The following is a 15,893-nucleotide window of genomic DNA, read 5'->3' as shown; positions in this document are numbered from 1 at the left end:
AAGATTTAGAGGCAAAAGATCTAGGACTAAATCTTGCAGTTTATAGTAACAAGGTTTTGAATAAGTCTCTTAACCCCTCACTGTTTCCATAAAACAGGAATAGCAACAGTCCCTATTTCATAAGATTACTGTAAAGACTATATGAGATAATGATGTCAAGAATACTTTATAAATTATAAAAGAGCTGCATAAATGACTTGCGGGCTTTGTGAAAATTGTAGGATAAGCTGGCAAGAAAGGGTGAGATTCTTTTATTTACTCTAACAGCTTTTTGTGACACATACATTCATACACAGCCTAATAGAGGATAACTCTCCATTTCTATTACATGTTAGTACAAGTTCTGACCTTTTCGAGGATCTGATTTTTGCATGGTACCATCAGCTATACCAAATAGGAATTTGTTCCTCCTTAGCAAGATGGAGAAATCTAGAAGAAAAGATTAAAAAAAAAAAATTAAAAATGTGAACTACTGTAGATCAAAGGAGACTCACAGTGAAATTAGATTTTTATCAAAGGAAACCAGCAGGCTGGATACCCAGGAGGGCTTTCCAAGGGCAGTAATTTAGTTTTTTTAGTAATTTAGATTTCCAGTTTCCAGGATCCTTCCCTTAGGTTTGTGTGTTCAGAACCTTGATTCTGTTAAAAATAGAACAGACTCTTTAAGGCATTAATAGGTCATTAAACAATGATGGGTAAACGAGAATGTTAATCTATTAATTTACTGTGAGAAATGTAACAGCCATATAATTAAAATATTGTACACTGAAAAGTATAAACACAGTGGAAACAAATTAAAGAAATGAATGGAAAGACATCCCATATTCATGAATTAGAAGACTAACATTGTTAAGATGACAATACTACTCAATGTGATCTACAGACTCAATGCAATCCCTATCAAAATCCCAATGATACTTTTTTGCAGAAATAGAAAAAGCCATCCTAAAATTCACAGGATATGTCAAAGGACCTCAATAGCTTAAACAGTCTTGAAAATGAAGATCAGTATTGGAAGATTCACACTTCTTGATTTCAAAACTTACTACAAAGCACAGTAATTGAAACAGTGTGGTACTGGTGTAAGGACAGGCATATAGACCAATGGAATAGAGAGCTCAGAAATAAACCTTAATATATAGTCAAGTGATTTTTGACAAAGGTGCCAAGAATACTATTTAGCCATAAAAAAGAATAAAATTCTTATGCATGCTACAACATGGATGAATCTTGAAAACATTATGCTAAGTGAAATAAGCCAAACGTAAAAGGATAACTATTGTATGATTTCATTTATATTTGGCAACTAGAATAGGGAAATTCGTAGAAAAGTAAGTAGAACAGAGGTTACCAGGGGCTGGACAGAGGAGGGGAATGGAGAGATATGATTTAATGGGTACAGAGTTTCTGTTTGAAATAATGAAAAAGTTCTGGAGTTGGACAGTGGTGAAAGCTATACATCATTGTAAATGTACTTAATGCCTTAAAATGGTTAAAATGGTAAATTTTATGTTATACATATATTAACAGAATAATAATAAAAAGAAAAATAAGCAACAGGTGGATCTGCATCAGGACTTGATAGTTCCTTTCAGCCATCTCACAACGGTAACAGAGAAAGCACCTGGACTTTCAGGAAATTAAGTCCTTGAGTCATAGCATTCCTTTTCCAGGGTAGTCCTAGATGTAACCTGCTATCAATTTTCTGTATAAATTCCTATTTAGCATGTTTCCAAGTGAGACTATCTTCTGATAAACACATCTTTTCTTTGGATAATGTTATTATCTATATATAGCATGTGGTACAGATGGTCTCTGAATTTGAGTATCAACTCTGTCACTAGCTATGTAAACTTGAATAAGTTACTAAATGTCTCTGGGCCTCAATTTCTGCATCTTTAAAGTGGAAACAGTAGTGTCTAATCCAAAGGGTTTGGGAGGGCTGAATGGTATTATCTACTTTAATAAATTAATAAGTGCCTGATGAATAGGAGGTACTTCCCCGCCTCCCTAACTCTTTGCCATATTGCTGATCACTGATGAAGTCACAGTCAGTTCTCTGTCTCTTAGCTCCAATGGCATCCATACAATCATCACCACATAGCTTAGAGGCCTTGCCAGTATCTCTATCAGAAACCTTCTCTCAAAGGCCAACATTCAAAAGACCAAAAGGAAATGTAAACAAATTCGTTTTCTGCCTACCTCACAAACCTCTCCAAGATTCCACCCTCCCTGAGGGCAGACAGTCATATGCTTACTTTATATCCCACATATTGCCTAGAAGAAAAAAATAACTTTCTCAATTTTTTAAATTGGATTTTCAACAATTCTACATTTTTAATAACAGGATCTTACATCAATATCCAAGTATACAAGTTCTATTTCTATACTTGTTTTTTTTTTTAACATTTTTTATTGATTTATAATCATTTTACAATGTTGTGTCAAATTCCAGTGTTCAGCACAATTTTTCAGTCATTCTATACTTTCTATACTTTCTATACTTGTATTATAAAAACAGTGAGTATGGTTTTCCATCAGTGATGAGAACATAAGCAAAATATAAAAGGTGTTACACGGTGATGTAGTGACCATTTCAAAGCCTGCTGCACTATAATGGGCTTGTATTAAAGGTGCTGGAAATAACAGAGTAAGTCCAATATCCCACCACAAAAAATTTAATAATAAAGTTGATCTACCAGATAAAATTATATTATACAAATCAGAAAAAAATTACCATTTAATTTCCACTACTAGGCATTTTTATCTTCATTACTTGATTTAAAGCACCCAACATTTCTAACATTTCTCATTTAGGCTGGGGGAAAGAAAAGCTGAGGTTCTGAAGTGAAACAAGATTAATTAAGGCATCCAAGGTCACATGGCTACTAAATGGGAAGACTAAAATTAAAGACTAATTTCAAAGTCCATGCTCTCTTTGGTTCCATTATGCTTGCCTACTATAGTTTAAAAACAACAGGAAGGCTTCCCTAGTGTACTTGATATAGGCCATATGCATAGAGAGAGATTTGGCAAACAGTCAAGTACTATGAAATGTAAGAAATTATTATTAGCAAAAGGAAAGAGCTTCATAGGGCAGTAGCTTTCAAACCTTTTTGATTGTGATCCACAGACTTAAATCCAGGAGTTTTTACAATAATATGCATTCCTGGAAACCTTACATCTTGTAAAACTATGCACTAAACATGGGCCTGTGGGAAAAATAGAGTAAGGAATAGACTACCAAAAGCCCATGGAACTTTGCATCCTTTATACACATACCCACATACTCCATAAGGATCTCAGTCATTAATGGTTAAATTAGGCTCAACAAACTAAACTGAAAAAAAGGTAGAAGAGTGAAATCCACTTTAGAATAATTTCCAATTAAAATAACTTTTAAAAATAAAGTTTTAATGAGTAATGGAACAAACTTACAGCAATCCAGAACACTAAGCTTCTAAGAGCGATTTATTTCCCCAAAGTTTCCTGGAGTGAAAATTTGAAATCATGTCACCACCTGCAGACAGGAGCCACTTAATAAAAGCTTTTCATAGTGACAAAATTAACACTTGAGGTCAGATTCATATGGCTTTGGGAACCAATAAGACTATTAACCAGTTTACCATTTTATCTGTTCACACTGTCCAAGCATACCTTTGAGTGGTATCTATGCTACACAGTACAAGAGATCTCAACATCAACTTTATTCTGTTAGAGTGTAATAGGATAGAGTCCTACACAGGAAACTACCTCCATGGACACCGCAGAGCCTTGAGAACAGAGTAAATCCTGTTTAAGCCATAGGGAGAGGTACATAAAGTAATTCGGGCTCATTAACAGAGCAGCATCTATAAACCATTCTGTAATCCTCCCTCCCTGAAGTCTTAGGTTCTCATCGGAAAAAAGTGAGTTATGAATCCTTGACATTATCCAACGTCTTTTATGAATCTTACAGAATTACAAGCCTGGGGCAACTATGGTTTCTCTGTACCAAGAAACTCAGATGCAACTTAGACCTGAACTTGGCCTGGTTCATTCTAAGTCACTGAGTAGTCACTTCCTCAGGGCTTCAGATTCTTTACTTTAAAATCAAAAGGTTAGAACTTGATAGTGCCTTCTCAGGCAGGTCCCATGTTTACTACAAACTAGCTGCAATGCCTGTTTCTTCATCATCCACCTCTATAAGTGCCTGATTTTACGGTTTCATAGAAAATTCTATTGCTATTGAAATAAGGGAAATTTATCAAATGAGATCAACTGTCTTCCTGTGAGCTACTCAGGCAATTGCCCTGACACCTATTTCTGGTTGTCAAACTTTGAGACTACCTCTTTCTTCATTGTAATGGTAAGGCTAGACAATACAAAGAGGCTTCCAGTGAAATGTGTCTTATGTGAATCTGAAACAGCAATCTCAGGAGAGGGCTCTCTTCTCTAGAAAACTGACTTGACTGAGAGGGCAGAGAATAGTGGCATATAATTGAAGAATCAGCAGGAACCAAGAGGCATGAGAAGGAGAAAACATATGTCCAGTTTCACTTCAGAGACAAAAGTTTATGGTTGCTTAGCTTTTTGAGTTTGTTTCAATCCCAGAAATTTAGCTTTTAGGACACAAGATGCCTTTCTCAACTTCCTCAGCTTTTGACTCAGTAATTTATCCCTTAACTAAAATATACTTTAATTCTTCTTCATTTTAAGTGTCCAGGGTTCAATAAATCAGGATTAGTGGTACACTTTATTTCAGAGAATGATTTTATATGCTAGTACTAGTTTGGAGAACTCCAGAAATTTACTTCATCAAAATCACTGATAGCTGTCTAACCTGTGTGATACTCTTTTAATATACAGCAGTGACTCATAACTTTTCCCCCCTGACATATCTGAAGGATACAAAACACTCCTACCAGTGCAGGCAGGCTCATTAAAGGCACTGATTTTCAGCAAGAGGGTAGGAGGTAGGATTAATTTGATGGGGAGGAAGGCTCCACTGGGTGAAGGTATTTTGGAATCTCCAGGGGTTACTCAGGTATTTGTGTAATGAGAGAAAGCATCTCCCCCAGTCTATATTCCACTGCTCTTCCCCCGACCCAGGGTCTAGAGCAGTGCCATCCAACAGAAATATAATTCAAGTCACTGATGTCATTTTAAGTTTTCTGGTAGTAGTCACATTTTAAGAAGTAAAAAAAAGAAACAAGTAAAAATAATTTTAATAATGCATTTTATTTAACTCAATATATTGAAATATTAGCAGTTTAGCCAGTAATCATTATAAAAATGAATGGAAATACTTTACATTCTTTTTTACATGAAGTCTTCAGAATCTGGTGTGTATTTATGATTATAGCTTATCTCAATTCAGATTTCAAATTTTCATCAGAAATACTTGATCTGTATTTAAACTTCATAAAACTTATGGTTGAAAAGAATATTCATATACTCAAATTATTCAAAACATACTTTAAAACTTTCTAGTAACTGTATGGAGAATGAGCTTTTAAATTTAAATTTAATTAGAATTAAATAAAATGTACAATTTAGTAATCCAGTCACACTAACCCTGGGGCTACTGTGTTAGACAACCCATATTTAGAGGAAATAAATAATAAAATTAAACATTAAGTACTTACTATGTGCCAAGCATTTTCTAAGCACTTGAATTGTATTAAGTTGTTCAATACTCACAACTCTAAGGTAGGTACTATTATTACCTTCATTTTATTGATAAGGAAACCAGTGTAGAGAGATGACATAATTTACCCAAAGCTACACAGTTAGTAAATGGTGGAACTGATATTCAGAGCAAGGTAATTTGGCCCATTTCTTGTCTCTGAGGATTAGGAGTTTTCCAGGAAAGCTGAGCGATTTATATTTAGTATGCCTAGGAATAAATGCAGTCTTTGTCTATGTTTGGTTAGGGGCTCTCAGCACTGGTGATTTTCTCCATTATTTGGCCCTACCTTGATTATATGTTAATGTAAATTAGATCACGTCATTCTCCTGCTTAAAATCTCCCAAAGGCTCCCCATAGCAGCACTTAAAATTAAATCCAAGTTAAACCTTATCCTGACCCACATAATCCTACATGATCTGCCCCCACCTCTACTGCCTCCTCTCCTACAGCTCTCATCATGCACTTTGCTCCAGCCAGCTGGCCTTCTCTACTCCCGCTGCAGGCCAACCTCCTTCCTATCTTAGGGCCTCTACAGGGCCTGGAATGCTCCACCCATATGCAAGAAGCTGGCTTATCAGCTTAAATGTCACTGCCTCAAAGAACCTTTCCCTGACCTTTCAACCTAACGGAGTTGCCCAGACTCTATCAGACCACTCTGAATTCTCCGGTGGTTAGCACCAGTTAGTATCTTCCTTGTCTATTCATTTGCCTCCTCCACTGGGGCCTTGACTATGTTATTTATTCAGCGCTTGGAATACTGCCTGGTATAGAGAAGGCACTCAATAAGTATTCATTTTGAAATAAATGAAAGTTAATCATTTAAAAAAAAAAAGACATCAAATTTATAAGTTACATGATCAGAAAGTGTCTACTTTCTGAATTTAAGAAATAATATATTTGGGTGGTTGGTAATTAAAACTCATACATAGTTGATTTCTGAGAGAGAAACAGTTAAGAAAAAAAGTCTCTAAAACTGAAACAAAAACAAGCTGGGTCCTTTAGTATCTGTAAGTCACTCTCTCAAATCTGACAGGATCATTCATAAAGGTAATGACAGGATGTAAGGAGTTGATAGACATAATCATGAATATAATTTACTTTTCAAAGACTTTTCTGAATACATTTCTCACAGCTTATTAAGGAAATCCACATAACATAAAGGCTAATTCTATCTGATTAAAACTCATTTAAAAGACATGCACTGAGATGACAAAAGATTTTAAAAATATGAAAAAGTACCTAGCTACTTAGCAGCATTGGGAAACAGGGATGAGCACCACCAAAGAGTCAGAAACTGAAGAATTTCTGTAGCACATATAATCAAAATTGAGCAATATAATGCAGAAATCAATGCTGAGAGCCTCTAACTAAACACAGGTAGAGGTCTGTATTTACTGTTACGGCATACTAAACAGATCAACTGTCCTGGGTAAAAAAACCCAAGCTCAGAAACAACAACTGGGAGCTGATGAAAAGTACTGAGATATCTGAGATTTTAAGAAGTGTGCTGGCACCCAACTCTGCACACAAAGCTTCTAGCTGCACTTTTTGCCACTAGGCACAAAACGTACAGTATTTTTACAATTAATTTCTAAAGAAGCTTAAAAAGGAGAAAGAGACAAAGACTACTATAAAGAGCTTACTCTAAATGTGACAATAAAAAAGATGAACTGAAGGCACTCTCAGGAAAATGCACACAGGACGAGTTAAGGTTAGAAATAATGGTGTAGCACAACATTGTAAAATGATTATAAATCAATAAAAAATGTTAAAAAAAAAGAAATAATAGTGTAGGAACACAGTACAGAGATCCAAATAATGAACAACCTCGTAAATAACATTCTTTGCCGGTACAGAGCAACATAAATAGGTAAAATGCAATGTAACTACCAATATTTGAAATGTATCTGCACCCCTGGCCTCCAAATTAGTTAAAAAAAACCTCTTTCAGAAAAGTCCTAAAGAATCACCAGAGAAATTTTAATACAGCTGGGTAGATAGAGGGATGGACAAATTGATATGTGGTATTTATAAGTAATGGTAAAACTGAGGTGGTGGACATTAGGTTTTCCATTGCAAAACCCTTTTAATTTTGTTGCATGGTTGAAATTTTCTGTAAGTTGAAAAACAAAAAAAACACCTTAAAATACCTCAAAGAAGCTGCTGTCCCAAAGGTCAAATTGAGCAATAGTGAAAAGGTGGGCAGGCTAGAGCAGAGACTGAAGGAAAGAATGAATATTAATTGTCTTTTAGCACTTTTACATATAATTACCATTGCATCACAACAAACCTGAAAGGCAGGTGATATTATCTCCATTATACATACACATACACACACACACACACACACACACACACGCCCCTGAGGCTCAGAGAGTACCTTAACCAAGTTACTTGGATATCAGTGAATGTTAGGCCTGATCAAGCCTGGGTTCAAAATATGCATGTGGGTTTAAAAATATGCCTAAATTCTGAACATATCTTTATCATCATTTATTTCCACAGGTGTCCAGGAAAGTAACTTTATCTCAGCTTTATTTGGAAAAGCACTTTAAATAATGAGAACATGTGAAATATCTTTTATAAAACATAACAATATTTTGTATAACATAAATGACTTCCAGTCTCAAAGTGCCTTATAATTTTCAAAGTTAACTGACTCACAATGATTGTATTACAGTTACTTGTATACATCTTTTATGGTTTTTTTTCTAGCACTGTGATTCCCTTGAAGTTAGGATCCAGATCTGATTCATTTCTACATTCTTTGTAGCAGCACCTGGAACAGTAGAGATTAGTGAGTGTTTACTTAAGGAAAGAAGGTGATCCTCACAATAGAAATGAAACGTAGCAACCCTTCTAAAATAAATATTTGATCATGTTGCATCTCTCCTTAAAATCCTTCAACGGATCCACGTAGCCTATAGAATGAAATCCACCAAAGTCCTTGGCATTGCATATGAAACTCTTCAAAACCTAAATCCTTTAAGATTTGGCCCCTGATGACCACTCAAGCCTCATCTACCCATCTTCTTCTCTTTATCTTCTTCCCCTAAGTTATTCTACAGGATCTACAGTCCCTCAACTTGTCTGCAGTGAAATCCCTTTTCCCATTACACTCTCAACTTGTCACAACTCATCCTTCAAAATTTAACTCAAAAATCAATGAATCTCCTCCTCATCAGCCTTCTCAGCTTTTTTCCCTAGATAATCATTTCTTCTATGTTATTGCTTATATCTGGTTCATACTTATAGCATTTAAATATTGTAATTACAATCGTTTATTTACATACTTCTCCCTATTTGATGGTGAAGCCCTAAGGAGGTTATTCATCTTTATATCCTTGGGGTCTAATACACTGCCTAACAGTAGTAGGCATCAGATACATGCTTGTTGGGCTGAATTCAAATATACTCACTTAGAAAGTACACAAGTGTTAAAACAGGATTTGGATTTTTCAAAATATAGATGTTTCAAAAAATAGATGTTTAATTTTTAACTAAACTGTGTATTACAATGGCAGTTGCCCTGAAGGTCCCTGCTAATGCTCTGTGACCCAGCTGGGCCTCCAGAAGGTTCATTACTTTCGTATTACCACTGTGGCAATTTATTAATGAGCTCAGTGCAAGCAAGACAAATTGAAATGACAGCTTTGGCAACTAACATCTCTTATTTATCACTAGAGCTAGTCTCTCACTAGCAGTGCCATGGATAAGCCTTCCTCAGTGCAAAACAAGATTTAACAGAGTAATTTCTAAGAGGCCTGCAAACACTGTGATTGGCTAAGGGGAATTCAAGAAAGTTTAGGTCCTTGTTAGGATAGGAAAAGAATGTATTCTTGAAAAATACCTCAAAACTGAAAAACAGACTCTCACCCATACCTGATTTAGATGATTTAGATGAGATTTGAGACTTTTTGAGTTGATTATATTTGGGTGAGATTTGGGGCTTGGATTGGATGCTAGAATAGGTTAAGACTTTGGGGGATACAAGGATGGGGTGAATGTATTTTGGACATGGAAAGGACATGCATTTGGGGGGAACAGCGAGTAGACAGTTTTGGGTTGAATCATGTTCTCCAAATTGTATACTCCTGGTTCCTGTGAATGTGACCTTATTTGGAAATAGGGTCCTTGTAGATATAATCAAGTCAAATGAGGTCATCAGGGTGGGCCCCAGTCCAATATGACTGGGGTCCTCATAAGAGGAAAAAAGCACCATGTGAAGACAGACACACCTAGAGAGAACACCATGTGGCAAAAGATGCAGAGAGCAGAGTGATGCAGCTGCAAGCCAAGAGCTGACAGCCACCACCGGAGACAAGGAAGAAGCAAGGAAAGATTCTATCCAATGTCAGAGGAGCACTGCCCAGGTGACACCTTGATTTTTGAGGACTACCCTCCAGACTGTGAGAGAATAAATCGCCACCCAATTTGTGATACAATTTGTTAAAGCAGCCCTAAGAAACTAAAACATCCCTTAATACTAGCTAATATATATTCAAGACTTACTAGGTACTGTGTAAAGTGCTTTACACTGATGATCACATTTAATCTCTACCACAACCTCATGAAGAAAAGAAATAAAATAACTTTCTGCTACACTATTCCTAACTACTACACTAAACTTTTTATATATTATTGTATAATAAGGAATTTGTCTGGTCTTTGTCCCAGGTTCCTGGCAAAGAACTTCTAAAACCTCGGGAATTTTCCAAGTGATAGGAGTGTCTATTATTCATGAGCCCCTTGGACACTTATGAGTTTATGCTAATGAGATGGCTCAGAATAGGGGCTGATTGCCAGAAAGACCAATCATGTGATTAGAAAGTTGGGGCTTTGAGCAGCCTGACCCTTCAAGGCCTACATAATGAAACCACAACCAAACTCTGGACACTGAAGTTCAGTGGAGCTTCCTAATTAGTAAACACATCAATGTGCCAGGAGGGTGACATGTGATGACTCCATGGGAGAGGAAATGGAAGCTCTGTGTTCAGGACTCTCCCAGACCTTGCCTTATATGTCTCTTCATTTGGCTGTTTCTGATTTGTATCCTTTATAATAAACCTATAACCGTAAGTATGACACTCCTGAGTTCTGAGAGTTGTTCTAGTAAATCATGGAACCTGAGAAGGGTCATAGGAACCTGTCAGATTTGTAGCCAGTTGTGAGAAGTGTAAGTGGCCTGGGGATTCCACCTGAGGCTGGCATCTGAAGTGGGGGCAATCTTTTGGGGATCATGTTTCCTTAAACCTGTGGAATCTGACACTAACTCTGGAAGGTCAGTGTCAGAATTAAATTGCAATATACCAAGTGGTGTCAGAAAAGCTGGGGTTAAAACAGATTACAGTGACTGAGTCCTATGGTGGCCCAGTATACCCAACAGTAACCAGGGATAGAAAGCAGAAAATGTGCTATACAAGATACAAGTCATTTGGTCTTTCAGCTATTTGACTTACATGTACCATTTTTTCATAAATTATATATTAATTGACACCCCAAATTTTTCTTATATGTAGAATTGGGCTTTTCATTATTTCTCCTAAGAAATAATGATTTTGAGCTAAATCATGGTGGAATGTCTACCAGGGAAAAGATTTGGACATTGAGTGAGACTTGGGTGTTGAGGCTTATTTGCTCATGCAATGCAAGAACATAATCCCCAGTTGGAGGACCCTTTGCCTGACTCAGTCACTCCTCACTAGCCTCACTGAGAGGCAAGCATCACTGGGTTGTGGGTAGGCAGCAGGCGGCGGGATTTCACCAGGAGATATGTACATATGTTTGGAGGGACTGCATCTAACTCTTTGACTCATGGAATAATTTATACAAAATCACAGTTACTTTCCCTAAAATGTTCTTTATATGAACTAAGCCCCATAAATAACTGAAATATAACATACACTTTTTAAAATGAGGTATTTAAAGCCAACACATTTCATGCAATAACTGATTCAAATAGAAATCGATTTTGGTGATGGTAATTTTATTACGTGTCATCTCCAACTAAGCTCCTTGAAAGCAGTTAACTATATTTATAGCTGTCTCTGTCTCAGAGACCAATTTACCTGGATAGGAAAGGAGGGACAGATTCAGAGCATAAAATTTGTTTTTCAGCTTAGTTAGCACATGTTTCTGTGAACTCTAAATTCGAGGTCTATATTAGACGCTGGAAATACAGGGATGAAAGATACAGTCTTTGTTTTTGATAAGAGTTCATAATCTAAAGGAATCTAAAAATAAAGTTCATATCTTCTTACTGGAGCCTTCTCTGTGCTTTTTTTTTTTTTTTTTTTTTTTTTTTTGAGCTCTGTAACAAGGTAAACTGGTATATAAGAGGACAAGGAAACCATGAAGCATATTCACTCCCTTTCCAATGCCATCGCAGTGTGGCTTGGAGTCAGGTTTACCTCATCAACTTTTGGTGTAATGGACAGAGCAGGAGCCTTAGTCGGAGAGAAAACAGAACAAATTCTATGTCTGATGCTTAGATACCTGTGACCTTAGACAAGTTATTTAGTCCCCTTAGTCTCATCTTCTATAACTGTCAAAAGAGGATCAATAAGGTCATTCATGGTTTAGGCTGCAAAGATTAAATAAACAATATGCCTGACCTCCAGTAAAAATAGTAAATAAATGGTAACCATTATTATTAGTAGCATTATCATTGTCATTAATACTATATTTCAAAATTCAACAAGGCATGCAGTTACAAAGGGACAAATATTGAATGATTCCTATATGAAGTTCCTAGAGGTCAAATTCATAGATACAGAAAGCAGAATGGTAGCATCAGGGACAGGGCAGGGGAAGGAGGAATGGGGAGTTAATGTTAAACAGCTTCAGCTGAGGAAGATGAGAAAGTTCTGGAGGTGATGACTGCTCGACAACATGAATGGACTTAATGCCACAGAACTCTGCACTTAAAAATGGTAAAAAGAAAAAATTTGTTGTGTATATTTTACTACACACACACACACACACACACACACACACACACACACACAGACACATTGAACAGGGCATGGCAGAATGCTTACAAAAAAAAAAAAGATTAGGGAACAAAAGGACTGGAGCCTGATGTCACTAAGCAATGACAAATCTTGAGAGAGTAGATCCGCCTACAGATGATATGAATAGATGAATAACCTTAAGCTGGTAGCATTAAATCAGAGATATACCTATATATGGTTTTAGGAAACATTATTTACATCATCCTGACATAACTTACTTGAGAATATGAAGGGAAGAAGGAAGAAGGGTAGGAGGATGGGAGGGAGAGAGAGAGGGAAGAAAGAAAGGAAAGGAAAGGGGAAGAGGGGGAAAATAAAGAGTGAAAGAAAGAAAAAAGATATTATTTGAGTGTAAAACAACTGCTTTGAGTGACTTACTGCTTTGTCATAACAATGGGCAATAAATGTGACAAAATGACGCTGGTCGACAGGTAAGGGAAGATTCTTTTGCAAAAGTTAAACAAAACAAATACTGGATTTCCTCAAAATTTTAGATTTTAAACCAAGTTAGAGCTATATAAGCATCTTTAATTTCATATAGAAAAAAAAAAAACTCTTGAAACAAGTATTGTCAAACTCATTCTTTATAACATAAGACTTGTTAGGAATGCACCTACTATGTTACAGCAAGAGAGTGTTCCAAAACACATCACAGAGCTAAGAGGGAAGATAGCATTATGCTAAGGAACTCTGTAGTAATGCTTGGAAAATCCAAACAGCTGCACCTAGATTTTTTTAAATATGGGCATTAGGGTCCAAACAACTAGGCTGATGGGTTTTGGGGGAAGAGTTTTCATTTCTGGGAATCGGTAATTTAAACACTTAAGAAGGGTCCTGGGCAGGTAATTGAGACAGAAAGTGAGAATGCGGACCAAGACTGCACAATGGGACTGCATGACTCAGCCATTTTCCAAAGGACATTTCTGTTGAAATGAAGAATCAAGTCATGATAATAGACTAGTAGAGAAAACTAGAGAAGATCCTGGTCCACAGCAAATCTAGTCCAAATCACAGTTTATCCCTAAGTTTTATAACATCTTTTATCAATCTGAATTTTCTGAGAATTAGTCCCAAACTCCATATGGAAAAATAGTGAAAGGTTTTGAAATGGCATATTCTATCTGCTGGAGCCTTCCATATTACCTGACCCTATAGAGATGTACCACTTTGTTTATCTCCAACCGGGCTATTTTACAACTTTGTTGTAAACTGATAGCTTTGTTGCAAATTGACAGAAATGCAAACTGTGTCCATGGAATTCAATTGATATTGCTCTATGAATGTTGAGCAGTTCTGCATCCATTTGTAAATTAACTTCAGGAAATCCTGACTAAAAATATGTGGTACTGAGTCCTTTTTTGAACCATTTTGAATTAAGTAAAATTTTTGTTCATTTTATAGTTGTGTGAGTTGTGATTTTACCTTTTTCCCACCTTTTGCCAACCTCTCCCCATTTCTTCTATCCTCCAGCCCCTGGCAACCACCATTCTACTTTCCATTTCTAAGAGTTCATTTTTTTTTTTTAAAGAGTCCACATAAGTGACACCACGCAGTATTTGTCTTTGTCTGATTTATTTCACTTAGCATAATGCCCTCCAGGTTCATCCATGTTGTCACAAATGGCAGGATTTCCTTCCCTTTAAGGCTGAATATTATTTCATTGTATATATACATATTTTCTCTATCCATTCATCCTTTATGCACACTTCAGTTGTTTCCATATCTTGGCTGTTGTGAATAAATGATTTTACTCTTTTAAAGAAAATTATCCTTTAGCATCCCCAATGTCTTTAATTTCATTTGGGGGCAGGGAATGTGTCTTTGAATGTACTGTGGCAAAAATAAATCTAGATTTGGAAAAGACTTAGGTTTAGTCCTTGTTCAGTAAGTACTGACCTTGACTAATTTCCAGTGTCATCTCTAATTCTCACTGGTTCATATATCGAATGGGATTAATTCTTGCTTTGTCAACTTTCAAAGGCCTGTTGGAAGAATCAGATAAGTGAATAACCTGAAAGCATTTAGGTAATCCTTAAAAATCCCAAGTCCCATCATCCACAATACCATCAAAGTGATTTTCCTATAATACCTATGAGATCCTCTTTGTACTCTGCTCCAAACTCTCACTGAGCCCCCTTGCCAACAGGATGACATTTAAACTCCTTAGGACAGTATACAGGTCTTTTGGATGATCCAGCCCTTGACTACCCTCTCACTTCATCTCTAGTCACCCCTTCCCAACCTTAATACCACAGTAGCACTCAACTATTTACACAGCCCCAAATATTGTATATGCTGGTAACTTCCATCTGAAATGCCCTCTCCTGCAGCCCTTCAGTCCACCTGATAAACTTCCATTAATCTTTTAAAGCCCAATTCATATATTACCTCTTCTGATAAGCCTTCCTCATACTCTCATGCACAATCATTCTCTCTTCTGTGGACTGTATACATTTATATTATAGCACTAGAATGTATTACAATTTATTTGTTTGTTTGTCTGATACTTCTGCTAAATTATAAGCCTTGAAGGGTGGGGTTGTTTCATGTGTATTTCTTTATTCTCTGCATCTGGCACATGGTGAGTGCTAAATACTGAACAGTTAAATGAAATGTAAGGCACTGTTATTATAGCTCCATTTCCCCCACAGCAACCAGCATAGAATTAAGCATACATACATTTAGTAAATAAATAATTAATCTCTTATTGTCACTTCTTACCATTATTACCCAATCCTAATTCAGGGTGGGCCTGTGAAAGGGTGCGTGTTAAACAAAATGTAAATTGCCCCAAGTCAATCTGCTACATACTTTTTATGAATAACTTAATTCTCACAATAAATCTATTATATAGGTATCATTATTCTCATTTTATAAAAAAAAATAAGCTAAGGTACAAAGAATTTAACTTCTCTGAAGTCAAGCAGCTGCCAGTAAACAGTACACTTTCTGGGGTTTCACATACTCTCATACATGCTTTCACATATGCAACTTCATGTGGCCCTCACAGTCTTGTTAGGTACAAAGGGCAAATATTAGTATCCCTGCATTATAAATGAAAACAGATTTAGAGAGTTTAAATGACTGATAAAGGTTACAAAGCTAGTAATCACTGGGTCTAGGATTAGAATATCTAGGTCATATGACTCAAAATCTTGTACTTTTTCCATAGGCCAAACAGTCTCTCTTGCCAGTAAGAGATGACTTAC

General features: G+C 36.3%; 1 protein-coding gene across 13 annotated transcripts in view; it reads right to left on the bottom strand.

Annotated features, from left to right (window-relative positions):
- SCMH1 (Scm polycomb group protein homolog 1) overlaps window positions 1-15,893 on the bottom strand; it is a 145,091-nt gene that overhangs the window by 114,395 nt on the left and 14,803 nt on the right. For 8 of the 13 annotated variants that reach the window (XM_074376715.1, XM_074376707.1, XM_074376708.1 and 5 more), the window contains exons 2-3: window positions 14,581-14,666; window positions 349-429 (exon numbers count right to left, since the gene is read on the bottom strand). The exons of 3 other annotated variants lie outside the window; for them this stretch is intronic. The gene's annotated coding sequence lies outside the window, so the exon portion shown is untranslated. Of the gene's footprint in view, window positions 1-348; window positions 430-2,202; window positions 2,223-14,580; window positions 14,667-15,893 lie in introns of those variants that run through there. 2 more of the 13 variants (XM_045520234.2, XM_074376704.1) reach the window with 2 other exon arrangements.

This window comes from Camelus bactrianus, chromosome 13, assembly GCF_048773025.1.
Source record: "Camelus bactrianus isolate YW-2024 breed Bactrian camel chromosome 13, ASM4877302v1, whole genome shotgun sequence".
In the NCBI taxonomy this organism is placed as follows: Eukaryota; Metazoa; Chordata; class Mammalia; order Artiodactyla; family Camelidae; genus Camelus; species Camelus bactrianus.
This window is presented reverse-complemented; position numbering and strand designations above follow the sequence as displayed.